This window comes from Erythrolamprus reginae, chromosome 3 (genome assembly GCF_031021105.1).
Source record: "Erythrolamprus reginae isolate rEryReg1 chromosome 3, rEryReg1.hap1, whole genome shotgun sequence".
In the NCBI taxonomy this organism is placed as follows: Eukaryota; Metazoa; Chordata; class Lepidosauria; order Squamata; family Dipsadidae; genus Erythrolamprus; species Erythrolamprus reginae.
In genome coordinates this window covers 191,098,427-191,126,011 of record NC_091952.1, presented here as the reverse complement: position 1 = coordinate 191,126,011, position 27,585 = coordinate 191,098,427, and positions in this window count along the sequence as shown.

The following is a 27,585-nucleotide window of genomic DNA, read 5'->3' as shown; positions in this document are numbered from 1 at the left end:
GAAGCAATGAGCGGAAACTAATCAAGGAGAGAAGCAACTTAGACCTAAAGGAAAATTTCCTGACAGAACAATTAACCAGTGGAACAGCTTCCCTGCAGAAGTTGTAAATTTATTTTATTTGTTTTTATTTTATTTATTTAAATTTCTAAGCCGCCATTCTACAGCAGACTCAGGGCGGTGTACAAGGTGAAACAGATACAAGATGCAAAATCTTTAAACCCCAGACATTAAAAACTATCATCCAGATTCATTCAATATCACAGACATACTATCTGTTAGAGCAGAGTATCAACGCTCAATGGCCCCAGGCCTTCCAGCAAAGCTATATATTTAAAGCCTTTCAAAAGGCCTGGAGGGTGGGGGCAGTGTAAATCTCTGGTGGGAGTTAACTGCTCTAACACTGGAAGTTTTTAATAAGAGATTGGATATCCACTTCTCTGAAATGGTACAGGATTCCCTGCCTTAACAGGGAGTTGTACTAGAAGAGCTTCGAATCGTATTAAACTGTTAAACTATTGAAGTGTGCCTTCCATTGAGGACCTGTATACTGCATGAGTCAAAAAGAGGGCGGTGAAAATATTTACTGACCCTTCACATCCTGGACACAAATTATTTCAACTCCTACCCTCAAAATGTCACTACAGAGCACTGCACACCAAGACAACTAGACACAAGAACAGTTTTTCCCCGAATGCCATCACTCTACTAAACAAATAATTCCCTCAACACTGTCAAACTTTTTACTAGGTCTGTACTTCTATTTCTACTAGTTTTTTCATCATTCCTATCACCCTTTCCCTCACACTTAGGACTGTATGACTGTAATTTGTTGCTTGTATCCTAAGATTTTTATTAATATTGATTGTTTCTTCATTGCCTATGACAATCATTAAGTGTTATACCATATGATTCTTGACAAATCTACATTTTCTTTTATGTACACTGAGCATACATGCACCAAGACAAATTCTTTGTGTGTCCAATCAAAATTCCAAACAGAATTTTGTTCTGTTCTATTCTATTCTATTCTATTCTATTCTATTCTATTCTAGTCTAGTCTAGTCTAGTCTAGTCTAGTCTAGTCTAGTCTAGTCTAGTCTTGAATTAATGAAAAAATTGAATTAAAGCAGAGACAATTTTTGAATTTGAAAACAGCCAAGAACAGACTTATTATATTTTCCTTGTTGGCTCTAGCATTCTAAGTCTACCAGATCTTCTACATAGCCTGTAAATGACAACTTTAATAGCCTCAGGGAATGGTTTAATGGATTGTGTTGTAGTCAATTCACTAATTGGTTAGATGCTATTTTTTTACTTCTTCAGCAGGGAAACACAACTTACATAATCACCTATCTCTTAGCAGTGACTCTGAATGGTCCACAGAACATTAAAGCAATCAAATAATTAGAAATATAACATATGAAATGAAAATCCTAAACCAAAATAATAAAAAATAAGGTAGAGTCAGGATCCAAAAATCATCCCACTTTCAATCAGAGTGCCTCAAAACAGACAAATCCAGCAACAGAACTTGTTCCTATTGCAGGTATTGAATCTAGATATAGTTAAGGGCTTATGCCTCCTCTGTTCTAGTTGGCAGACTGAGGCAGCTGAGAGCATCCCCTCTCCTATTGCTTAACCAGTAATAGTAATTGTTTCCTCAATTAGCCAAAAAGCCACATGAGTGGCTAACCCATGAGTGTCAAGAATACTTGAGAGGGGAAAGAGAGAAGCAAGGTTTGTACAAATGCCTTCCATTCCTTCTCTATAAAAGCATCTCTCCCCATATCTAAGCTTTGGAGGCTAGGTAGTATGGTGGCGTATGAGGTTAGGATGCTGGGTTCAGAATTGGCTGGCTTGTGTTCAAGACGTGGTTGCTGCCATAGGATGAAGCAAGCTCTTGTCACACACTCCAGCTCTTGGCTACCCAGCAATTTGAAAGTGGGTGACTGCTGGTAAATAGATGGTACCACTTTGATGGGCAATTTAATGGGGACATTAAAGGGAACCTCCAACAATGGCATTCCACCATTCAAGCCTTTCAATCTGGAAGAGCTTCAGTGCTCCCAATAAAGCTATGAGAAAACAGCAGGCTTTCAGATGGTACATCCGAATTATAGCAAGATAATACCAGCTGAACAGCTAGTTCCCCTCTCCTTTCCTAGGAAAGAAGAGAAGAGAAGGAGGAGGAAGGGAAGCAGTAATATAAGACACACTGGAATATAAGATGTACTTTAATTTTGGAGGAGAAAAACAAGGAAAAATGGCCTCTGCCTCCCAGCAATTTGCCAAACAGCAAACAGCATAGATGATATACACTGTTTGCTGTTTATTTTTGTGCATGTGTGCCTGACCCATAGAAATAGCAAAGAAATGGAGAAATGTACATTATGGCAGTATATTAATGCCAGAAAGTTTTGTTAAATGTAAGAAATTATTACATACCTCCCAATTATTTAAATAGATCTATTTCAAACATGACTAAGTCAGGGTTTAACTCAACTTCCTTATCTTAATTCTAAAACAGGACACTCTTACATTTCAGATTATACTTTTACAGATCTTTAAAACTGATGTGGCTTTCTGGAAGTATACATTTTCCTCTGCTATTTAAAAGAAGATACAATAGCACTGGCCTCTTCAAATCAAGCATTTATTTTAAAAAGCTTCTTCAATTTGTTAAGTTTTCTAGAACAATGATAAAGCAGTCCTTAAAAATAATTCTAATAATTTTGAATATTTTATAGGCATTTATAGTTATCACTTATCTGTTTGCATCCAGATTCAGCAAAGTATTGTTAGAGAAAAGGTCTATAGACAGTTTTTATGATCAAATGGTATGTGTTTCCAGTTAATGACTTTCTATGTTAAAGATCCTTACATATTTGGGGCCCTTAAGAGGATCCCCATAAAATTATTTTAGTGGAAAGATGATAAGCATTATAATTTTACCTGTTCAAGACTTCATGTTTAGGTGCTAATAATAAAGTCAGGCGATATGTACAAGAAAATGTTATCCTTGCACATTATTGTGCCCCAGAAATCGGTGCAGCCTACTTACATGGCTGAACCATGTTTGTCAATGGCTAAACAATGCTGAAAATGTTGTATGCCTCATGATTAATAAAGCTCTTTCTCTGTCTTAATGCAATACTATAATTCGCTAGCTTTGCATTTTTTCTACATCACAAATGTAGAGTAAATGTATTTGCCATTAATTTTAATATCACTGTAAAAGCAGATTTTCCCCCCTTATATTAATTATGTGTGCATTACACATATTTGGTCTGCAACAAAACAAAAATATAAATATTGCGGTCTGAGGATGTGCAACGTTTTCCTAGGATGGTATGCAAATACCCAAAATATATTCAGGGAAAAGTTTTATGACATACTTTCTCAAATGCCTTATAACCTTATAATAACTATAACAACAACAACAATAATAATAACAATAACAACAACAACAATAATAATAATAATAATAATAATAATAATAATAATAATAATAATAATAGGTTCCACTGGAACTTGTGCCAAAACTTCCATTTACCAGTGGCAAAGAACTGGTGGGATCATAAGCCCGAAAAAGTGGTTGAAAATGAGCAAGCAAAAGTACTGTGGGACTTCCGACTTCAGACTGACCGAATTCTGAAGCATAACACACCAGACATCCTGATTGTGGAGAAAAAGAAAGTATGGATCATCGACATCGCAATCCCATGGGACAGCAGAATTGAGGAGAAGCAGCTAGAGAAATTAGTGAAATACGAAGATCTAAAAATCGAGCTGCAACGACTCTGGCATAAGCCAGTGAAAGTGGTCCCAGTGGTACTTGGCACGCTGGGTGCAGTACCAAAGGATCTCAGTGGACATTTGAAAACCATTGGAATTGACAAAATCTCCATCTGTCAATTGCAAAAGGCTGCTTTACTGGGATCGGCAAACATAATTCGCCGCTACATCACGCCCGACTGGTGATGAAATACGAAATCCAGCATAGTGATCTCGTTTGCTGTGTTGTACTGACATAATGATAATGATAATGATAATGATAGTGATAGTGATAGTGATAGTGATAGTGATAGTAATAATAATAATAATAATAATAATAATAATAATAATAATATAATTTATTAGACTTGTATGCTACCCCTCTCCGAAGACTCGGGGCGAACCTATGGCACATATGCCACAAGTGGCACCCAGAGCCATGTCAGTGGGCATGCAAGCTCAGGTCTGGCATGCAGGCACACACCAGCCATCTGAGTCGGGAGTCGGGAAACAGCCTGCTTTCAGCAGGTGGGGAAGGTCCATTTTTTGCTCTGCCCGAGCTCCAGAGCCTTTCTAGTAGCCTGGGGAGGGCGGAAATGGCCTTCCTCACCCCCACTCCCAGAGGACCTCTGGAGGTCAGAAATGGCCCATTTTCCAACTTTCAAATGGGCAGTTTCTGGCCTCTGGAAGGCCCCCTGGTAGCAAGACTACTTTCACCCTCTCCATGGTCCTAGAAAGGCTCTGAAGCCTGTGGAGAGTGAAAAATGGGCATGCCATCATATGCTGGAAGCAGGTGTGTGTGTATATATATGTGTGTCACACATAGGGGAGGGTCATGGAAATATGGTGTGGGCACACACCTGCATTCCCCCATGCTCTCCCCCCTTTTTTGGCAAACCAAAAAACATTTGCCATCACTGCCTTATAGTATCCTTTTATTTAAATTCAAAAGAAGCCAAGGAACAAATATACCCATCCTTTTAGTCAATGGGGGAACTGTAAGCAATATCATCATTAATTTTATTAATTCATACTAAGAACCAGCACAGTTTCTATGTTCTTCATTAAGGGGCCTTATCTTAATTGGATAGCCAGAATGCTCATGTACAACCATCTTTCTTCTTGAAAATAATTGGCATCTTTACAGGCAGCTCAGGCATAAAGAGGGCTTTGTTGTACAGTTCTGATTTTTTTTAATTGCAATTCCTTTTTTGCTAGATGGTTATAAGCTGGCTTTATTGTGTCTACTTAGAGGCAGTAAAACGGCACTGCCAAGCTCATATGTGAAAAGACGGTTTTGAATTCTAAGACTCAACCTTTTTCAGACAAGCATTTTATTATATGATATTTTACATTTTGTTGTGATTCAGCCTGAGGCTCCTCAGGGACCGGCTGGAGCTCTGCTGGATCCATGCCCAGAGGAGGAGGACAGTGACCAGGAGGGGGAGGACCAGGCAGACGGGGGAGAGGAACGTCAGGAAGAGGAGGAGGGAGAGCAGCCTGAGACCCCCGGGGGGGCCTCTCCCCAGCTAGTAGCCTGGATTCATTGGATGAAGATGCACAGGCTATAATAGACATGAAGCAGAGACGTGCGGCTCAAAGAAGGGGCCAATTAGCAAGGTATTTCCATCCCTGAATTGGCAACAGCTGGGTTTGGGTGTGGTTCTCCTCAGCAGGGTTGAAAAGGCAGGCACGCCCTTACTGTCTTGTGGAGAGTTATCAACTGGGAGTCCTGTGACCTTGCTTCGATTCTTGGCGTCTCTGATCTTGGCCTGTGGCCTAGAAGGCTGAAAGACTTGGGGGAGGTGTGGGTTTTATTATCTCCAGTGTTGTTTTTGCCAGCAAGAATCCTGTTTTATTGCCTGGCCTTCGTGAAACCTCTGTGAAGCTTCATCGTGTTCCTCTCTGTAAGAACAGTTTTTGTTACCTGTGTTTGCTTTCCAGTATATAAACTGCCTTTGCTTTTTACCAGTGTGTCTGGATACTCTTTTTGGTTGGTGTTGGCATCTGGGGGGACCCAGACAGAACACATTTCATTATTTGAAGCCTGCTTCAAATGCAAGGGAGTCCATTGCTATGTATTGAAAGGATAAAATAATATTTATCAGTTTTCTGAGCACACTTCTTCAGTTCTTGAAACAATGTTCTAAGGCAGGGGTTTCCAATGTGGCTGGCTAAGAAATTCTGGGAGTTGAAGTCCATAAGACTTAAAGGTGACAGGTTTGGAGACTCTTGCTCTAAGGTGATGACTTCCCATTTTCTCATACTATAGTACTGGGGTTGAGACACCATAGCTTATCCCAATTAATATCCTGATTGTATAATGGGACAGTTCCAGTTTTTCTCTATGATACAGAACAGAGTTCCCTTATTTTTCCAGTAGAGCATGAACATTTGCACAAGGTACTCTTTCTCTTCCTGAATTCCTCACAAAAAGTTTTGAAATTGGCTAATGACGAATACTAAAATTTAGGGCATAGTTCCCTCTAAGCTGAGCAGTGAGCAATCGCTCACTTAAAAATCATAATCAACTCAGAGTTTTTCAAACCTGCCCAGAAGCTGAGAGGGAAAGAGTGAGAGGGAAGGAGAGAGAGAGAGAGGAAGAGAGAGAAACAGATAGAAAAAAGATAGGAAGGAAAAGAGAAAGAAAAAGAATGGGAGTAAGGAAGAAAGAAAATCAAAATCTAGTTTGAAACTAGCTCAACTATTTAAGTGGCATTTTGATATTGATAGAGTTGCCCTATTATGAGCTCACTGTTATAGACACACAGTACAGTATTTTATTTTGAAATTCTCTGAGGCAAAACAGGGTGGGTTTTCTATTTGTTTGTTTGTTTGTTTGTTTGTTTGTTTATTTATTTATTTATTTATTTATTTATTTATTTATTTATTTATTTATTTAATATTTCTGTGCCGCCCAGTCCCGAAGGGACTGCCGCTCAGACAGTATACTTTTCCGCCCCCCCAAAAAAAAAAATTAGAGGGAACACTGATTTAGGGAGGCCTCTGAAAGGCCTGTTATAAGGTCCCGAGAGCTCTGAATATACCTATATACACAAACATGCATATTTGTATAATTTGGTGGCATTTACTTTTTTGGTCTCCACTGCAGAGAAATGTAATATTGAAATTACTTTGACGTAAGATTAATATAACTTTTCTCAGGCTGAAGATACTTACATGATGGGATTCCATTTGGACTATGCCAGCTGGTTCCAAATTCACAGTATTAATAATCTGCCTTATTTAGATTCCATTAAATTGGCATTTCTAGATACTTGTCACAATAAGCTGCAGTCTGGCAGGACCCAGGGGAAAAGCCTTCTCTGTGGTGGCTCCGACCCTCTGGAATCAGCTCCCTCCAGAGATTAGAACTGCCCCCACCCTCCTTGCCTTTCGTAAACTCCTTAAAACCCACCTCTGTCGTCAAGCGTGGGGGAACTGAGATATCTCCCCCTGCCTATGTAATTTTTGTGCATGATATGACTGTATGTATGTTTTTATATATTGGGGTTCCTTGCTTTTTAGACTTTTAAAATGTACTATTGTTATTTCAGATTCTAACTATTAGATTTGTCATTACATATGTCACATGTTTAAGCTGAATTTGAAAATTATATATATATATATATATATATAATACTGTTGTGAGCCGCCCCGAGTCTACGGAGGGGCGCGGCATACAAATCTAATAAATAATAATAATAATAATAATAATAATAATAATAATAATAATAGTAATAGTAATAAAAATAATAATAATAACAATTAGAAAAAAAACTATTCTGCATGAAGACACTGAGTAAACCTATCTGAATGAATAGAAATGTTAGAAAATTTCATGTAAGTCCACTGACTCAGAGTCAACAATGTCTGGTGAAAGAAACAGTAAATGGCTTTCTCATACGCAGACAAGGACAGCTATTCTCACAGAGCTTCCAACAACTTAATAATGGGGCAACCTTTTTAAAATTAGTCTTTTCTACCAGCCACCACAATGTGGCTGGTTACCTAGAAATTTTATCTGTCAAATGCTGCCATGCTTGAGTGGCTATTAGCTTAAGTTCATTTAAGTACTATAATGGCTGATTTGTCACCCTCATTTTACTCCTTTATCTGTTTCGCTTCTGGGCATTTCCTTTCTTCACAGATGAATCTTCTTATGACAGAAAACAATTGGCTTTCATATGCCACTTAGTCAGACATAAGGAAGTTAAAGTACATTCACAATACATGACTCATGAAACAAATTTCCAGAATGGCTGTCCAAAGCCTAATATACCTATGAAATTTTATCAATGACTTCATGTTTTCCTATTATCTCTTCTCCATCCTCCTCCATCTCCTCTCCATCACCTTCACATATTATTTCCTCTCATAACCTGAATTTAGAAGATTTAGTCAATAATAAAGTCCTCTGTACTACTTGAAAATCAAATATATGCATATCACATTGAAGGGAGTTTTGTAAATGCAGTATAGGTGTGGATTATCACTTTTTGATAGGCACCTATCCCTGAAACACAAGCTTAGACAAAGTTAACAAATAATTTATTGAAGTAAGAAAATAGGTATGAAAGAGAACAAGATAGTCCTAGCATAATAACAGGTTAGCATATCTTATTTTTTAATTTATTTTGTGCAGACTGATAAGTTTGTAGTGAATCCTAATATAGGGAACTGGTGAATAATCAAATATGGTGTCTATTTCTGACAAGTAGCAGAAGTTTTGTTAGACAAATTCTTACTGTACAAAACAATTTGATATTTATGATTGTTAAACAGCCATTGAGACTCTGGAAAAGATATTTAAATGCCATGATGTATCTATACCTATAAAATCAGGATTATATAAACTATGGTATTCAAGCTATGAAAGTAAAAGTTAGCAGCATAGGAAGAATATTGACAGCTTTGAAATTTGGTGTTGTAGAAGTTTCCTGAGAGAACTGTAGACAGCCAAGAAAACAAATTGATGGATTTGCAATGGTTCGCTCACATCCTGCATAAATAGTTATGGATTCTGAGTCTGAGGACACAGAGATGGTAGAATGGTGGGGCAGGTGTCCTATATCCTATATTTCTACCACCTGACAGTGACAGTGACAGTGATTAGGGGTTAGGGATGGGGTGACAGCCAGGGCACCCCACCCCTAACATATTTCTAGCACCTGACAATGACAGTGACAGTGATTAGGCGTTAGGGATGGTGTGACAGCCAGGGCCTTCAGCACTTCCTGTCAGGGATGACACAGCATTTCCTGTCAGCAATGCATTAGCCTGTTCAGAGTTGAGTGATTCAAAGGAATAGGAGGAGCCACTTCTAGATACTAGGGTTTGAAGATCATGCAAAAGACAAGAATGGTTGGCCAGGAGAAGAGTCATTCATAAGTAGTGCTGCTGGGTTATTGGGTTATGCCCTCACACTATTTAAGGGTGAAGCATGCTCTGCCTTGTTGCAGAAAAACAATGTTGTTCTTGGAGGATTCATCTTGTCTTGACTCTTGCATTCGGTTTGAATTTTGAAAGGACATTCTTGGCTTTGTTAATGAGATTCGGTCTTCCAGCTAATTTTCTGTCTGAGCACTCTAGCTACAGCTGGTAATCATTACTGCGTTATCTTTGCTCTAGAACTTTAGCAAACTGATAACACTTTGATAGCCCTTCTCTCTCTCTGAAAAGACTCTTAAAAGACTTTTACCATATTGGAACTTTTGTACATTTTAAATCCTTTTATTAGTTAGAACATTTGTGTGCATCTGATTATTGGGGCCACCACTGAGAAAGTACAGGATCATTGAAAAAATTCAACTCAGAGTTCTCAATGAGGCACCAATGATTGGGCTCAAATTATCCTAGTTTGGACACATTATGCAAAGATCCAGCCCTCTGGAAAAGGTTTTAATGCCGGGATGGGTGGAAGAGGGCAACCAGCAACAGGTTGGATAGTTTCAATTAAAATGGAGATGAGTGCATTATTAAGAGAGTTGAAGAATAGGTGACAGATCAAGGTGATGCCAGTCTAAGTGTAATTGTTTAATTTAATCCCTCTTCCATCATCTCAAATCCACGTGTTTTTATTTCACCTTTCTAAAAATCATATTTCATGAAGTAGCAATGACAGATAAAGTTTAACATCTTTTTAAAAAGAAAATCACCTTTTAAAAATAAATTGAAAGTAAAGACTTCTGAATAATTATACAAGTTGTTTTTTTTCTAGAGGCAAGACTTTTCATTTCATTTCCCCCCTCATCTTGCTATAGATTAAAAATACAAAAAAAACTTTAAATGAGCAGTTTCAAAGTGAAGGTCAAAAGTGGCCTAAACAAAGAACGCAGCAGGACAAATTATACTTCTTCTGGCCATAAAAATAATTAAATGCAATAAACCATATTAGAATGTCATTAAAGATGTTCCTCAAATGAACAAGACCAAAGGAAGGCTGAGTTGAAAGTGAACCTCTACAGTATTTCTAACTTGAGAAAGACAGACCTTTTCACAGTAGCAATTTTAGGATTTTTTTTTTTTACAATTGGAAACAGATAAAGAAAATGAAAAATATGTTCTCATTGAAGTCTGTATGTGACTCTTCTGAATGTCAAGAGGGCTAAGACAAACTAGTGAATATGCATACATGGAGAAAAGAATATGGAGAAAAAAATTGATGTATTTTAAAATATTTCTATGGTTTCTTTGTAGACTAGAAGTTCAGTATTATATATATTAAAATTAACTAGTCTGAAGGAAATTGGTAAGATAATGGAAAAGAAAATAATAATTCAGGGAAACTAAAGCAATCAAAATCATGTATGCATGGAACATATTTTTCATAAATATAAATAAGTTATAAATGATTTTTTTTTAAAAGAGCAACTTTGTATTCTATTTTGTTGGGAGCTGCCCTAAGTCTGCAGAGAAGGGCAACATAGAAATCTATTGAATGGATGAATGAATGAATGAATAAACTAACTAACTAACTAACTAACTAACTAACTAACTAACTAACTAACTAACTAACTAACTAACTAACTAACTAACTAACTAACTAACTAATTAATTAATTAATCCAGTGATTTTCCTAAAAGTTTGTTTACAAATATGACGGGTACCTTTTGATTAATGAAATGGTGTGAAGATATTCTTTGTTGTATCTGCTCAGTTACATTCATTAAGTCTACAATCCTAATTAATACATCTTCCTTTAGATTCATCCAGCTATTTGCCTCATTGTGTGACTTGTTTGGTTTGCTAACAAGGTCCAATATTTTGTTGATTCTCCGAGTTTTCTATATTCTGTTTTTCCTGTAAAGTTATATGTAACATAAGCTGAAATGTGGCTAAAATGAACACAGAGACACAATTGCAGAAACCAATAAAGAAAAATGATGTCTGTTGTAATTTATATCTGTAGTTTCTCTTTTCCAGAAATCAATATATACAGGCTGGCTTTTATTTGTGAAGAATAAAGAAGCCATTGTGTTTTTACACATGATATCCTTTTCTGTCTCCCATAGATGGCTTGATACAATATATGTTTGGATATAAATCCTCCATGTCATATTTATTTATCCATGAGACCTCTTACATTTTTCAGGTATTGTACGTAGGTGCTTCACTGCTAACTATGATTAATTGGTGAATGCTGTAATAAACAGGAGGAGAACAAAAGTTTATTGTTTTTCACCTGGCAAAAGGATTCCTGTCACAGAATTATTGACAGAAAGAACAACAACTGACACTTATTGAACATTTATATTTGATTTCTTTTTGTAGACAATGATTTTCCTCTGTCTAGAGTTGTATCTAGGTATTCCTATCTTTTTTTTTCTGAACACAGTATGAAGTTGAGAGAATTAAAGAATACATTTAAGCAATAATATTGACAACAGACACAAAAAGACATACTTGTTTTCATTTCTTCATCACAGACAAAAGCAAGATATATTTCAAATAATATATTGGCTCAAATGTATGTTATGGAATTGAATTTACAAGCCAACCATCAAGTAATCTTTGGCAAACACTCTATGCAACCATTCATTTGCTCCAGGAGTGGGTTCTAAACCAATTTTATTTTTTACTACCACTCTGTGGGTATGGCTTAATTTTGTGGGAGGGACTGGGTCAGAGTGGCTTGATGGTCATGTGACTGAGTGGGAGTGGTTTTGTGGTCATGTGACTGGGTGGGGATGGCCAACTCAATGTCACTCACATCAAGGGGGGGCTCACCTGGCCCCTCCCCTCCCAGCCATTCCTTGTCACATTCAGCCTCAAGGTATGTATAGATCTGTAAAAATGTTGTTCACCTTTTTTTCAACTTTATTATCTACATACCTAGATGTACTTTTATTGACCATTGAAATGAGGAAATGGCTCATTCACTTTGCCTAAGAGTGTGATAGATCAGGGGTCTCCAACCTGTTGGACCTCAGGAACCACCAAATTCATAATTTTAAATCCCGTGGACCACCAGTATGGGTGTGGGGGAGTTCAGCCACCTTTCAGGCCTACCTGTCTGCTTCTGTGAGGCCTCTGGGTGGAAGGCCTGAGAGAAAGTACCTGGTTCAGGCAAACCTCTTTTGTGTTCCTTCTCTCAAGAAGCTTGGTCAATCTGAGGAAGGAAAACAAAGATGGTCAGACTGACAGTGGCTTGCTGATGTCGATGGAAAAGTTAGTCACATATTCTAGAGCTGTAGCTGTAGTCCCTTCCCTCCCCTGCCTTTCCCCACCCCTTTCCTTTCTTTCTTTTCCTGTGTTCCATTCCTTCCTTCCTTCCTTCCTTCCTTTCTTTCTTTCTTTCTTTCTTTCATTTCCTTCCATTTCCTCCCTTCCCTTCCTCTTTTCCTCCTTTCCTTTCCTTCTTTCCTTCCCTCTCTTCCCAACCTACCTCTCCTTTCCTTCTTTCCTTTCCTTTCCTTTCCTTCCCTCCCTTCTCCTCTCCTTTCCTATCCTCTCCTCCCTCATCTTCCCTTGCCTTTCCTTAACTTTCCTTTCCCCTGTTTCGTTCCTTTCATTTCTTTCCTTTCCTTATTTCCTCTCCTCTCTTCCCTTGTCTCCTTCCCCTTTCCTTCTCTCCTTTCCTCCTTTCCTTTCTCTTTTCCTTTCCTCTATCTCCTTTCCTTTCCTTTTTTCTTCGTTCCTTCGTTCCTTCGTTCCTTCGTTCCTTCGTTCCTTCGTTCCTTCGTTCCTTCGTTCCTTCGTTCCTTCGTTCCTTCGTTCCTTCGTTCCTTCGTTCCTTCCTTCTTTCTTTCTTTCTTTCTTTCTTTCTTCCCAGCACTGGGAGAAGGAAGAAAGTGCTCTGGGATTGGGAGGGTTGTGCTGTCCTGGAGCATCATTGCCCCCACTGTCACCCCTCTCACTTTCCTGGCTTCGGCTCTGAGACCAGCAAAGAAGTGCAGTTGGGCAGGGCAGAGGCATTAGAGTGGGAGTGGCAAGAAGTTCATGGCAGATAGTGGTTTGTCTTTGGGCATGGATGGTCCCCCATCATGCCTCCTCCATGCAACCTGCTGCTGCCGAGCAATTCATGCAATTCATGCCATCCTCTTCACTCATGGGATGGATGGGCTAAAATTTCTGTGCTTCTTTACTGATGTGGTGGAATGGTGCTGGAGCTATTACCTCTCTTCACCCTGTCTGAATACATAGCCACCAGGCTTGCCTCTCACCTGTCAAAGCTCCAATGGCAGCTTTGGAAGGTGCAGGCTCATCTGTAGCTGCTCCCCTACAGTTTGTCCCTGCTGCCCCTAGGTGAAAGGGACTGGGGTGGCAAGAGGTGGCTGTATGTTCAGACAGGGTGAGTGGTATAAAGGGCTCATATGAAGCAGCTAAATTATGTTTAAGCAAGGCTGTATTTGGCTGTAGATGAAACCTGCTATAAAGAACCACAGCTCCCCCTCCTCTCTTCCCCACCAATCCCAACAGTAGGACTCAGAAGAATGACAGAAAGCCACAGGGAAAAATTGACATTTTTAAAAACCCTTGACTAATAACCACATGGGTAGACTTAGTATATTGGCTGGCAAAAATGACCCCAGGATTGGACTAAGCATGGGAACACCTAATGGGCACGTGCATGCACAGTAACAAAAAATCTGAAAAAACAACCCCTGAGCAGAAAAAAAAGATGGCGACTGCATGTAGTGCTGGAATTCAGCTTCTGTGCATGCTCAGAATTTTTTTTAAAAAAATGTATTATTGCTAAAAGATAGAGGCGCCAATGGACCGGCACAGACTCATCCAGTTTGATGATGTCATTGTGATGTCACCAGTGGGTCACTACCATTTTGGATGAACCAGTCTCAACCGGCAGGAACACATCCTGATTTGCTCACATGTATGTAAATTAGCCAAGAATTAATGACATGTTTGAGTTTCAAGATGCAGCTTTCATATACTTTTACAAAGGTGACAATGTATTTACCCTGATCTTTTTCTGCACCAGTCATCTGTTGAAAATATATTCAGCCTTATGTAAAGTTGTGAATTCCTTTTGGAATCCTGAGAAAGTGGACAGAATTCTCAAAACTATCAATCCAATTGATTTATGTTACATACCCTTTATCTACTCTTAGGGTTCACTCAGCTCATTTCCTTCTGATATTGTAAGAAGTTAGGGGTAACTTCTTAATAAATCATTTTTAAGCTTAATTAAAGTGTTAGTGTCTCCATTGGCTTTCTTTCTTCTGTCCTGCAAATTCTAAATTAAGTGATGGCATGCAGATTAACAGAAGCTATATATAAGATAATATCAATCGGGCAAATTACTAAAAAAGAAAACAAGAACCTACCCATCATCAAAGAGAGAAAAGTATAGCAGCTTGTTAAAAAATATTTTTGGTATTATTCCTATTTTTTTAATCAAAAATTGACATGTTTCAGCTCAATGATGCACAAAACATTTGACCAGTCTTTTTCAGCTCAATAAGTGTCTAGCCTGGGTAATAATTATGACTGATTCCTAGTAAGCCTCAGATGGGGTACTTTGGAGACCTTAGCTTTAGCTCCCAGTAATTAGGGGTTTTTTTGGGGGGGAGTCATGCCTTTTTCATTTTAACTACTTTTCCTATAAGCTGTCAGTTGCTTATTAAGTAAGTACTACTAACCTTAAATGTCTTTGCTGTAAATGTTTCTTAGAAGATTTAATAACATTGATGCTGTGCCAGACATCATATTAGACACAGCTGTGTAGATTATTTTAACTGTAAATATTCTTGAAACATTATTTGCCTCATACAGATGAGACTAGAATACTAGAATGGACCCAAGCCATTCACTGAATTTATTGGCTAAGTTTTAACCAGGGATGGGTTCTTCCTGGTTTGGACTGATAGGCTGAATCAGTAGTGACCCACAGGTGAAGTAACTGAACTAGATTAACCAGTGATGGTCTGTGGGTGCCGCCATCATTTTTTATGAGTTTTTAGTGAAACTTTTACTGTTTTGAAGTGTTTTCCTGTTTTGCTGCTTGTAAAGGACCCTCCCACCTGCGCCCCAGGTCTATACCGGCCTTTCCCCGAAGCACAGCTGATCAGCTCCTCAGCTGTGTACAGATTGATTCTAGCTACGGAGCATGCACAGATTTAAAATTGCACAAGGGGGCATGTGCATGCAAGAGTTGTTATCATATGTGCATGAAACTTCACGATGCAAACCAATGACAATGGTAAGTGGAACCCACCCCTGGTTTTAACCATGCCTTGAGAAGCTGTATTTTATTAACCTAAAGCTTCCTATCCCACAGAGCTACTGTAAAAAAAAAAGAAGAAGAAGTTGTATGTAGACAATCTGTTTCTCTCCTGAAGGTGTGAAACACAACAATTTGTCATTTGGAGGTGACAGCATCTGCTTATCCCAAAAAGTAAAACATCTTTGCAAATATTCATAGGCAGTACTTTCTAAAGTGCTCAGAAGCATCTGCTAAAATATGCTACATAGCACCCCCACCCCCACCTTTGCTTAAGCCTGGAAAAATATGTGATCAAATTAGTAGAATTTGTGGTAGAGAATATGGTGGACACAAGCCAAAGATTATTTTGACTGTCACAGAATATGGTAAAAACCAGCAGTGTTAATATCCCCAATAGGAATTTGATTTTATTCTGATCATTATTGCTGGAATATAAAGCTTGAAGGCCTGAGGAGGCTGGTTTGCTAATAGAAATAGAATTAATAACATTATCAACCCTATCAGATGTTGTGGTTAGCTCTGGCCCAACTCCTGCCCCAAGGACTGTGGATGTGGGGGAGACATCCACATGCTGCAGGCCTGTTTTGCCCCCCCGGTGGAATCTGCTGATGAAGGCTCCTCTGACCAAGAAGACATGAGTGACAGGGAGGAGGAGAGTGTGGCAGACAGCTCAGAAGGAGATAAATTATCTAGCTCCTCCTTGGATTCAGAACAAGAGTTAATGATACAGCCACGCATGCGGAGAGCGATGCATAGGCAATAACAACTGAGAGATTATTATCAAAGAAAATGAGGCCACCTGTGGGGTGGGGCTGTGGTAATTAGTGAGGCTGCTGTAAATAGCAGCCTGTGGGTTTGGCCATTGTGGAGGATTATCTGATCGTTGTGTTTCGTGACTGCTTTACTGACTTTGACCTTTGTGTGCTGATTTTTCCCCACTTTGAAACTAAACCAGAGCAAAGTGTGTTTCACTTTGTGAAAGAAGAAGGACTGTGAATTGCCTCACAGCTGCAAGCTAAGTATCACAGAACCGATAAGGGACTTCTACAAATTACCAGTTTGTTTGGAGACCAGTGTTCTTTGCTATACCAAAAGAGGGCTTAGTTTAAGTGAATTTTCATTATAAAGAACATTGTTTTGAACTTTCAAACATGTGTGTGTGTGTCTGAAATTTGTACCTGTGAATTTTTGGGAGGAGTGTACCAGAGAGCCCGACAGAACATCAGAGAGCATGCTTAACTTTTAAGCTTAACTTTCTTCCAAATAAAATAAGAGAAATAAGGCCGAGCCAATGAAGGTTCCAAAATTGTTCCCTTTCTTCTTGTTCATTCCCACTTTCCTCCATTCCCATACAATTTTTGTCCCAGAGCCACTGACATTAAATGTATCAGTGCTTTGGTGATTCCTGCAAATGGTTTTGTTCAGCCAGTTCCAAGGGAAATTCAGGCAGCTATTCAGTCTGCTGTGTTTCAATAGAGACTCAGTGACCCACCTCGATATCCCATCACTATTTGTGAAGAAAAATGCAAATGTTTTCTGAAAAAAGAAGGGCAGCAACACTACCAGCCACAGCATTACCATGATAGATGTTATTCAATGCCCCCTAAAGTACTGCATTTGAGTAGTGTCAGCTATGTATAAATCAACATTGCAAACCACATGATGGAGCCACTGAAAACTTTTTTTTAAGTCCTAATAGGCAGAATGATTTGCTGCCTTTTGTCATGACTCAGTGGTGGCATTCTTGCCTGTTTCATGTCCATGTATTAACTTTTATGGTTACTTTAGACCAAATTGCTTTTTTAAAGGTATAACAGTAATTTACTCATTTCTTAGTCATACAGATTAAGTCTAAAAATACATATACCACTGGAAACTGATACATTGATGTAACAAAGGGTCTTGCATCACTGGAAAAGATTTATAAATTAGAATCATAGGGGAAAATATAGAATACTGTCCTATTATAAAGTGCCTAAAATAACTAGGAGATATTTTGTTCTAGACAATTTATTATATATTTTGTTACATGAGCTTTATCCATGACTATGCATATATCCCATGTTCACCATCAGTTCACAAACATATATTTTATCATCTTATATCCCATATCTTATTTAAAAACAAATCCAGAACTCCTGGTGTCAGCAGAAAGCATTATAAAAACCAAAGCAGGATCTATTTCCCACATTAAGCTCTTTGTACTTTATAATTAATTCCAAAATATTATTGTAAAAGTTTTAATATTTCAATCCTTAGGAAAAGGTGTCTAGGATTACAACCTTACAAGTAGGCAAACTTTCAAAATCTATGTGAACCAAACTCATTTTAAATTAATAAGGGGGTTAAATAGATGCTTATTAAAATACTGGTCAATACTTTTCAGTCATAAGTATGTTATTCCTTTGTCTAACAAAAACTTAAGTTTTACATTTCAATTTTATAAGGATTCAGAAAAAAATACACACATTTTTAAGAACAGCTTTTAAACTTTTAATTTGCTGGAAGTTTATTCATTCTCTAATAACACTAGGTTCTTCTTTAGTTTCTTATTATGGTGTTTTTGGTTTTTTAAAGAAAATTGTACCATTAGAATAAAAGGCACTTATAGAAGTTTTTCTCCTACTGACCTGTTCTCTGCATTTTTTTTTTTTTTTGCATAATTGTTTAAAGCATACATTTCCAGGAACTTTTAGGAAACAAGTTCTTAATAGAAACCTTACATTTACATATCTGTCACAAATGCATACAGGTTGAGGAAAACTTTCTGAGCTACAATCTGCATCCCAAAATTCTGAATGATTTTTTTTAATGGTTGTACATTTGTTTCATAACTCCTTCATCATTTTAATCTGCACAGCTGAAATCTAAGATCCAATCTTTATTAATATATATGTAGAACAGTATAATGTTCTACCTCAGTGGTTCTCAACCTTTCTAATGCCGTGACCCCTTAATACAGTTCATCATGTTGTGTTGATCTCCAACCATAAAATTATTTTAGTTGCTACTTCATAACTGTAATTTCGCTATAGCTATGAATTGCAACTTTAGGACCCATGGACTTCAACTCCCAGAATTCCTGAGCCAGCCAATTTTTCTGATCAGTTTTAAATTTGTAAAATCATGTGAGCTTCAGTGCACTTTGTCATGACAATATGTAGTTATATTATTCTGTGCCATGTGAAAAACATTATTTTGTCTGGCTTGTATTGTCCACCATATAATTTTACTAGATGTTCCTTATTTCATTATTAGAAATAAAAGATAAAAAGCATAATATTTCATATCATGCAGAAATATACCCCCACAAATATGTATATACATAATAATAATAATATTAATAATATTAATAATAATAATAATAATAATAATAATAATAATAATAATTTATTGGATTTGTATGCCGCCCCTCTCAGTAGACTCAGGGCGGCTAACAACAATGATAAAAACAGCATGTGACAATCCAATAATAAAACAACTAAAAACCCTTATTATAAAACTAAACATACACACAGACATACCATGCATAACTTGTAATGGCTTAGGGGGAAGGAATATCTCAACTCCCCCATGCCTGGAGGTATAAATGAGTCTTGAGTAGTTTACGAAAGACAGGGAGGATGGGGGCATTCTAATCTCCGGGGGGAGCTGGTTCCAGAGAGTCAGGGCCGCCACAGAGAAGGCTCTTCCCCTGGGGCCCACCAAATGACATTGTTTAGTTGACGGGACCCGGAGAAGGCCAACTCTGTGGGACCTTATCGGTCGCTGGGATTCCTGCGGTAGCAGACAGTTCCAGAGGTAGTCTTGTCCAAAGCCATGTAGGGCTTTAAAGGTCACGACCAACACTTTGAATTGTGACCGGAAACTGATCGGCAGCCAATGCAAGCCACAGAGTGTTGAGAAAACATGGGCGAATCTTGGAAGCCCCACGATGGCTCTCGCAGCTGCGTTCTGCACGATCTGAAGTTTCCGAACACTTTTCAAAGGTAGCCCCATGTAGAGAGCGCTGCAGTAATCGAACCTCGAGGTGATGAGGGCATGAGTGGCTGTGAGCAGTGACTCCCTGTCCAGCAATGACTCCCTGATACATGTACATGCATACACATACACATACAAATACTCTCTTGCTCTCTCTCTGTATAAACGACATATTACTATGTATAATCCACATTGGTGATTTGTCCTACGCATATAAACCAGTATCCTATAATAATGGTTACTAAGACATTCCGGTCCAACCGGCACACCTACCTACCTACATGCATACATACTGAACATACGTACCTACCTACATACATACAGCTACTTCATTAAAGAATTTGTTTCTCATGCATGTATTTGATCAATTTAATGTGAAGCAGTTAATTGACATGCTATGAATACATTATTTCTTTTTTGGAAGGGCTTTTGCTTTTATTTCACACACACATCCCAAAAAAAGCATTCAACAGGGCAGGGAAGCACTATAAATATATAATTAAATTCTTACTGAGGCTGTTGATTTACATGCCAGAGCTGCTATGTAAAATTTAGGCAACAATAATGACACAGTTGGAGTGTGCCAAGAAATTGAAAGCATATGCTAATTTTATGTAAGAAAATGGCATGATTAATCATTTATTCTAAAACCCAGTAAGAAGAAATGATTACCGCAGTTTGTAAGGGAAGGTCACACTTGAACTTTGGGTAATATGCTAATGACATTTAAAAGCTCTTAGTACAATGTCTGTGCTCCAAATGGACCTGGAAAATGTTGCAATTATTTCTCTCTATTTCTGTTGCTTTTGTTTTACAATTTATTTCCATGCATCAGGAATCCTAAAGTACACACGTGAGATAAATGAAGACAAACATGTTTGGAGAAACAAGGCTTCTTCTTTGTTTTATCAGCCAAAAGGATAAGAATAATTTCTGTCAAGAAAATGCCCATTGAATTACATAAAATGATAAAAAAGAAATTTAATGTAAAGCATTCATCAGCCCATCAACCTCCACTACTGATTAAATAAACCTTAGCAATAACAGATTGTAGGGGGGGGGGGGGGGCTTTAATGGTTACATTATGTAACAAATACTCATTTTATCTTTTTTTCTTTCCCTGCCTCATCACCTCAAACTCTGCGGAATGTATGATGTGGCCTTAATGTAAGAACTCTAAATCAAAGAAATATTGGGATATGTTTGGAAACTTGGATTCCGTCTGTTATTTTCAAAGGCTGTATATTGAAATGCATATCTACTGTATAAACCTCTGATAGCAGGAGGAATATTTAATTCACATTCCTATGAATGTCTCAGGTCTTAACTCACTGCTAGTTTACACACCGTCTTCAACTATCTATCTACCTAGCTATTTCCCATAGAATTTAAATGAGAGATGATCCAAAGGAAGAAATGCTCAGAAGGAGGCTACACCAGCAGAATTTAAGATACGGTGTAACAGTTGTCTTAGAACAGGGGTGTCAAACTCAATTTCATTGAGAGCTGGATCAGGGCTGTGGTTGACTTTAGTGGGCTGGGCAGGCATGGCTGAGTGGATGGGTGTGACCGAGTGGGTGGGTGTGCCCAGATAGACACCACTCATTAGGTGTGGCTGACTGGATGGGCATGGCCAGTTTGATGCCACTCCCAAGCTACTGACATGTTTTTACATTGGGTAGACCAGGCTGAAGCCATGCGGGACCAATGTTTTCTCTTCACATTGGGTAGACTGGGCTGAAGTGATGCCAGCCCCTTACATTTTTCAGGACGAACATGTGAGCAGGATCTGACCACATCACAGGCTGGATTTGGCCCTGTAGACCTTGTGTTTGACACCCCTGCCCTGGAACATCTCTGAAACTTTTGTTCGGGGCATAAAGTAATGTGGTAACTTTAATACAAAGTTTAATTGTATGTATGTAATTCAGAGGTGGATTCAAACCAGTTCAGACAAGTTCTATGGAACCATTAGTAACTTGATGGCCTGGGTTGTTGGAACCTGCAGTGACTCTGGCCTGCCAGGCCCCTGAGCTGGTTCTCTTGACAGCACGGTAGGTGCCACCATCTTGTTCTTTGCTTCTGTACATGCAAAGAAACTTTTTTATAAGACTATGTGCAGGGGTGCATGCTCAACACATGCCCACCCATACTATACATGGACGTGAAAAGCGGGACTGCCATGCCTTACGCTGAAGGATAGAGGATTTCTGGGGAGGGACTACATCATGGGACACCAGTTGGAACAGGATATTCGTGAGTAATTATGAATAACTAGTCACGTCACCAGACGTGCCATGCATGGAACGACCCAGAATATGAGGCAGATAGGTAGGTCTGCTGGTTGGACCAGAATGTCTTAGTAACCATTATTATAGGATACTGGCTGATATGAGCAAACTGGCAGTAGCAGAATCCAGAACATACCCCTGAAGTAATAGTTACTGTAGAAATGATGAGACTGTGCCAGGGGTTGGTTCTGGTTTCTGCTACTGCTGGTTCACTTAGGGATGCACCTCACGCTTGCATGCACAGTACTAAAAAAGTTTCTGTAAATGTGCAGAAGCAAAAAACAAGATGGTGGTGCCATAAACTTGGGGGTGTGGCAGGCCTAGGCCACTGCTGGTTCCAGCAACTCAGGTTACCAAGTTACTAACAGTTCTCTAGAACTGGCCTGAACTGGTAGGAGGCTACCTCTGGGCTGTGCCCAAGAAAAGGAACAAATGTATCATGAATCTCAAATCCCTTCGAACCCACAAGTCCAGTCCAACTTGAATTCCATTGACTCTTGTTTACCATCAATTTTCTTTGACTGTTAGTAGTTCAGATTCTTGTACAGAGCATTAGCTTACAACAAACCTATATTCATTTGAACTGCCTGGACTCTTAGTATTCATTGCTTGACCTTTATCCTATAAGCTTTTTAATAAAGAAAGCTTTACTTTCCCATTGCATTATTCTTTTCCTGATAAGTGGTGTTAAAATATATAAGAATTGTAATAGTGGCTTTCAGCGACATTGCTTAGACAAAAATAAATCTCTTTGAAAAAGAAGAAATTCTAGATTCTTTCCAATTTTTGAAATGATCAAAAAAGAATATGAAGAGAATTGGGTAAATGGATTATAGACTGCTCAAAAAAACAAAAGGAACACTTAAACAACACAATATAACTTAAAGTAAATCAAACTTTTGTGAAATCAAACTGTCCCCTTAGGAAGCAACACTGATTGACAATCAATTTCACATGCTGTTGTGCACATTCAAAGTATTCGATGAGAATATTTCATTCATTCAGATGTAAGATGTGTTATTTGAGTGTTACCTTTATTTTTTTGATCAGTATATATAGGGATTGGGAAATATTAAATATGTAAGTCTTGAATCTTTAAATATTTTTTCTATCTTTGTTTCCTTTTGCACTTTGTATTTTTTCTATTATTTTCTAATTTTAGTTTGCATTATGCTTTAGCATTGTTAAATTTTAAAATAAAAACTATTTTTTAAAAAAGCAGAACAGAAGGAAAAGTATATGAAGCAATTTCTTTCCAGATCATTAAAACAGATGTGCCTCATAATAGACTAATACAGCTGCTTCATAAGTTGCATCCAGTTGTCTCAATAAATGTATCAGAAAAAGGACCTCACTTCCATAGGAAAAAGGTTTTTTTTAATCTGCATACATGCTGAGAAAGTCCAAAGTTGTCAGCCTGAAAAACAATTTGGCTCATTTAAGTTTTTATTTTTTAATTGCTCAAGTTGTGTTCCCAACAGGAAGTTTTTATTTGGCTTTCTTCTTACTTTATGCATTTACTAATGACGTGGAACAAACTTTTTAAAAATGAGATATTAAGATTCATAAAGTTTCTTCTCCTTGTGGAATAGACATTGTCAACAGAATATTTCTAAAGAGCTGAAGGAGTAACTAATAGCTTTTTATCTCTAATTTGTCCAGCCAGGATGTATCCAAACAAACACTTGCAGAGTTTGTATTTTTATTATTTTAAATCAAGCAGATACAGCTGTATTTAATTTATTAATTGTAATTCAGTAGTGGCTCATACTCTTAACTGACATCTGTTCTGAAACTTTAGAAGGAAGCCCAGGATAATAAATATTCATTAAAACACATAAATAAATAATCATTATTACTTTAAAGTTCAGATGCAATTAGTGTGAAGCTTTTTGAAATATTAGAAGATCTTCCATCTGGAAAAAATCTTAGCTGCGTTTCACATTCCATTTTATGTCTCCACTTAGTTTAATGCAGGTATCTATCTATTTTGTTTCATGTAGACATGGAGGAACAAATTTTGAAATTCATATTTCATAGAAAACACAATTTTACAAATGTGAATCCTTGTGGGAAGGAAAATTCAGTTATCCTTTGAGATTTGCATTCCTCTACATTTGTGATAGAAATCCAGTTTGGTGTAGTGGTTGAGGCATCATCTCAGAAATTGTGAGGCTTTGAGATCTGGTCCTATTTTAAGACCAAAGCCTGTTGACCTAGACCAGTCACTTTATTTCAGCTCTTGGAAGGGGACATGGTATGTTCAAATATATTTGAACTGGCTGTCAATTGGTTTCCATAGGCAATTCAAAGTGTTGGTTATGACCTATAGAGCCCTACATGGCATTGGACCAGAATATTTGCAGGACGGCTTTTGCCGCATGAATCCCAGAGACCGGTAAGATCCCACAGAGCCACCCTTCTCCAGGTCCCGTCAAGTAGATAATGTTGTTTGGCAGGACCTAGGGGAAGAGCCTTCTCTGTGGAGGCCCTGGCCCTCTGGAATCAATTCCCCCTGAAGAGTCGCACTGCCCCCACGCTCCTCACCTTCTGTAAGAGTCTTAAGACTCATGCAACTAGACCCTAGTCCCTGGCAGACGAATGTTATGTACGGTTGCTGTTTGAATGGGTATGATTGATTTTTAATATACTTAACAATTTTAGAGTAGTTCATTTAATTTTACTTAATTGGATTTAGCATATTGTATTTTATTGTTGTTTTTTATATGTTGTAAGCCGCCCCAAGTCCTCAGAGAGGATGGCATATAAATCCAATCAATCAATCAATCAATCAATCAATCAATCAATCAATCAATCAATCAATCAATCAATATTTCTTGATAGAAATGTACATATAAGTTGAAATAAGAGTATAAACATATTATAATTATTGGAAATGATCATAAAAGTATGCATGTGCATTTATGTCTTTATAAATCTACAACCAGTTGGGAACTGTGAGTTTGATATAGATTCTTAATGCAAAAATAAAATAAAAATACAGTGCTGAAATGTTGAGAGGACTCCACATCTCAGAAACCTTTCGAAATTTCTTTAACTATTTTGTGAAACTAGACATTTTAAATTTAGCAACTTCAGGTAGAACTCTAAAATCGTGTGGGATCTTTTCTTGTGTGGTACTCTTTATCTGTTATATTGAATTGGGGATTTTGCAGATGGTTGTAGAGAGGAAGCAATGTGGATGCCATAAGAGCTGATCCCTGGTTTATATGATAGTCATCAATCATTATAAACAACCGTATTGCTTTTTGAAAAAAGGATAAGGTCAGGATATTTTGTATCACATAAATGTGCTAAGATATTTGAAAAATCACAGGGTGAATCTGAAATTGATGTGGGATGCATTTATCTTAAAAATTAGAGACTGAATAAATTATATTTCCATTCACCTCTAGATGATATAAAGTAGCTATTGTTTGTTTATTCATTCATTCATTCATTCATTCATTCATTCATATTTCTATGCCACCCTATTCCCTAAGGACTCAGGGCAGCTTACAATAAAAATGAACATGGATCAATTTAAAAAAATCAATTTAAAATAATTGCAGTGATCCATACATTCATTTAAATATTACAATTTAAACCTTCAGCAATTCACAAAGTTTAAATACTATTTATTTTTTAAAAAACATATTTGCTCATTAATAGCCTGTAACCAAAATCAAATAGTTCTACCAGAAACTGTTGTGGATTTTAGGGAATACATAAAAACACCTATAAGGAAGCTTATTTTCTCACAATACACTATAAAAGTGAGTGCAATTTTCTCAATCGTGGCACTCTTTAGATTGCAAGTCCCAATGTATCTGCAGATTTTGCTCTAAGTTTTTTTTAGTTTGTTTGTTTGAGTTTGTGCTGAGATAAGCAACTATTAGGTCTGAACTTCTCGGTCTTATTACCTACTGAGTAGAAGACCCTATTTGAAAAGACTTTTTTTTTTTAAAAAAAGGACAAGAACCGCTCAAGGTAGCTGGCAATTATAGCAGCTATCATATACTTAAAGCTAGAAAAGAATGACACAATTGGATGATGTCAAATTGTTTCCAAAAGAATTGTATGAAGGGGAAAACTGATATTGGGTTACTATTTGATTCTAATGGTGCTGCTTACTGAGAGTTCTGTCTTGGGAAAAAGGAAAGAAAGAAAGAATGAGCAGCCATGGATAGTTTTTTTTTAATGGGAAGCTATCTAATTGCATGCACAATCCAGGCTGAGGCCATTCACTTCTCCTTTCTTTTCAAACTAGGCCATCTTAGATATATGCCTTTTAGAAAAAGCCTGCTTATTATAACATGTATTTTGACCCAACTTTTATTTTACCCTGCCAGATCTTATTTTAAATCCTGTTCCTGGCAAATTTAGAAAAGAGCAAAGCAAATCAGAATGGATATAAACCATTTCAAGTCCACTTTTCCAGAGCCGCTGGAGCTCCCTCTGGCCAATATTGCTACAAACTGACAGCACTGTGTCATCTCATTTTAAGGAGAGGACTAGATGAACATTACAGCATTAGACCTAAAAAAGAAAATGAATATGACAGTTAAACAAAAGGGAGAGGGAGGAATCACCCCAAATCTATTCTTGTCTATATATGTAAAATGCCTACTCAAATACATAGCAGTCAGAGGTGGGTTCCTGCCAATTCAGACTGATTCTATAGAACCGGTAGCGGGAATTTCCCCTGCTTGCCAAACTGGATCATCTTGTTTCTTGCTTCTGCACATGCACAGAAGCTGGGTTTTTAGAACTGCGTATGGGTATCCATGTGGTGCACTCACACAGCATGAACAACACATGCCCACTCAGCACATGAGGAAGTGAACCAGGATTGCAGCAAGTCAGAATTTACACATGGTAGCAACATTTTTAGAGGTTGGGAAAGTGGATATAAATGGCATGCAAAATGGTTTACAGTTGCACAAATACAATTATAATTATCATAATTCCATAATCATGAAAATTCCACGAATGTTGTTCTTTAGTAAGATTTTTCCAGAACAAAATCTCATGTGGAAGAATGCAATTTTTCTTCCCCATCCTGACTCAGAAGCAATCTATTGCATACTGAGGAACTTGCTGTTGAGAAGATCCTCAAGGTCTCCTTCCTGCTGCCATGAGTGGGAGTAGACCCCGCAGGGATCTTCAGGTCTAGACTAGACCATAAGAAGTGGTTAGATATCATCTGGAGATGATACTTGCATAGAAGACTTTATTGGTAAGAACCAGCATCTTGAATTGAGTTCAGAATCCCATCAACAATCAATGGAACTGCTGCAACAAAGAGGTTATTCTGCTAATTTGATTAGTACTGGTCACAAATGCATAGCTTTTCCAGTGGCATCTTCTGGGTCAACTTCAGCTGTAATTCCATGGAAAGAAACTTAGTAAGCTAAATAAAAAGAGTGTGAATTACTGTTATTAGATCTTATTAGTTCAGGAAAGGTTTCATTTGGACCAATTGAAGGAAGTCAAAGGCCCATGGCTTTTATTTATTCCTCAAACTTTTTTCCTGTTTTTTTTTCAAGTGAAGGACAATCCTTTCAAGAACAATAGATGGACTGTGCATGGAATCAGAATACTGATGTACAGTGTTCTCTCTTGGTCTCTGCTTCATCCATCTACCCTGCAGCAACTGGTTGAAAAATTTATGCCATGTCCACTACTTGGTCTAGGACGGAGATATATAAGGTGGTATCACCACTGATGGTACCTCTCCTGAAATCAGTCAATAAAATCTCCTTGGAGCTTCATGTAAATGTTGAAAAGAACAGAGTAGAGGGCCAAGCTCTGGGGTATTCCGCACCGAATTCCCCAAGATTTCAATCTCCT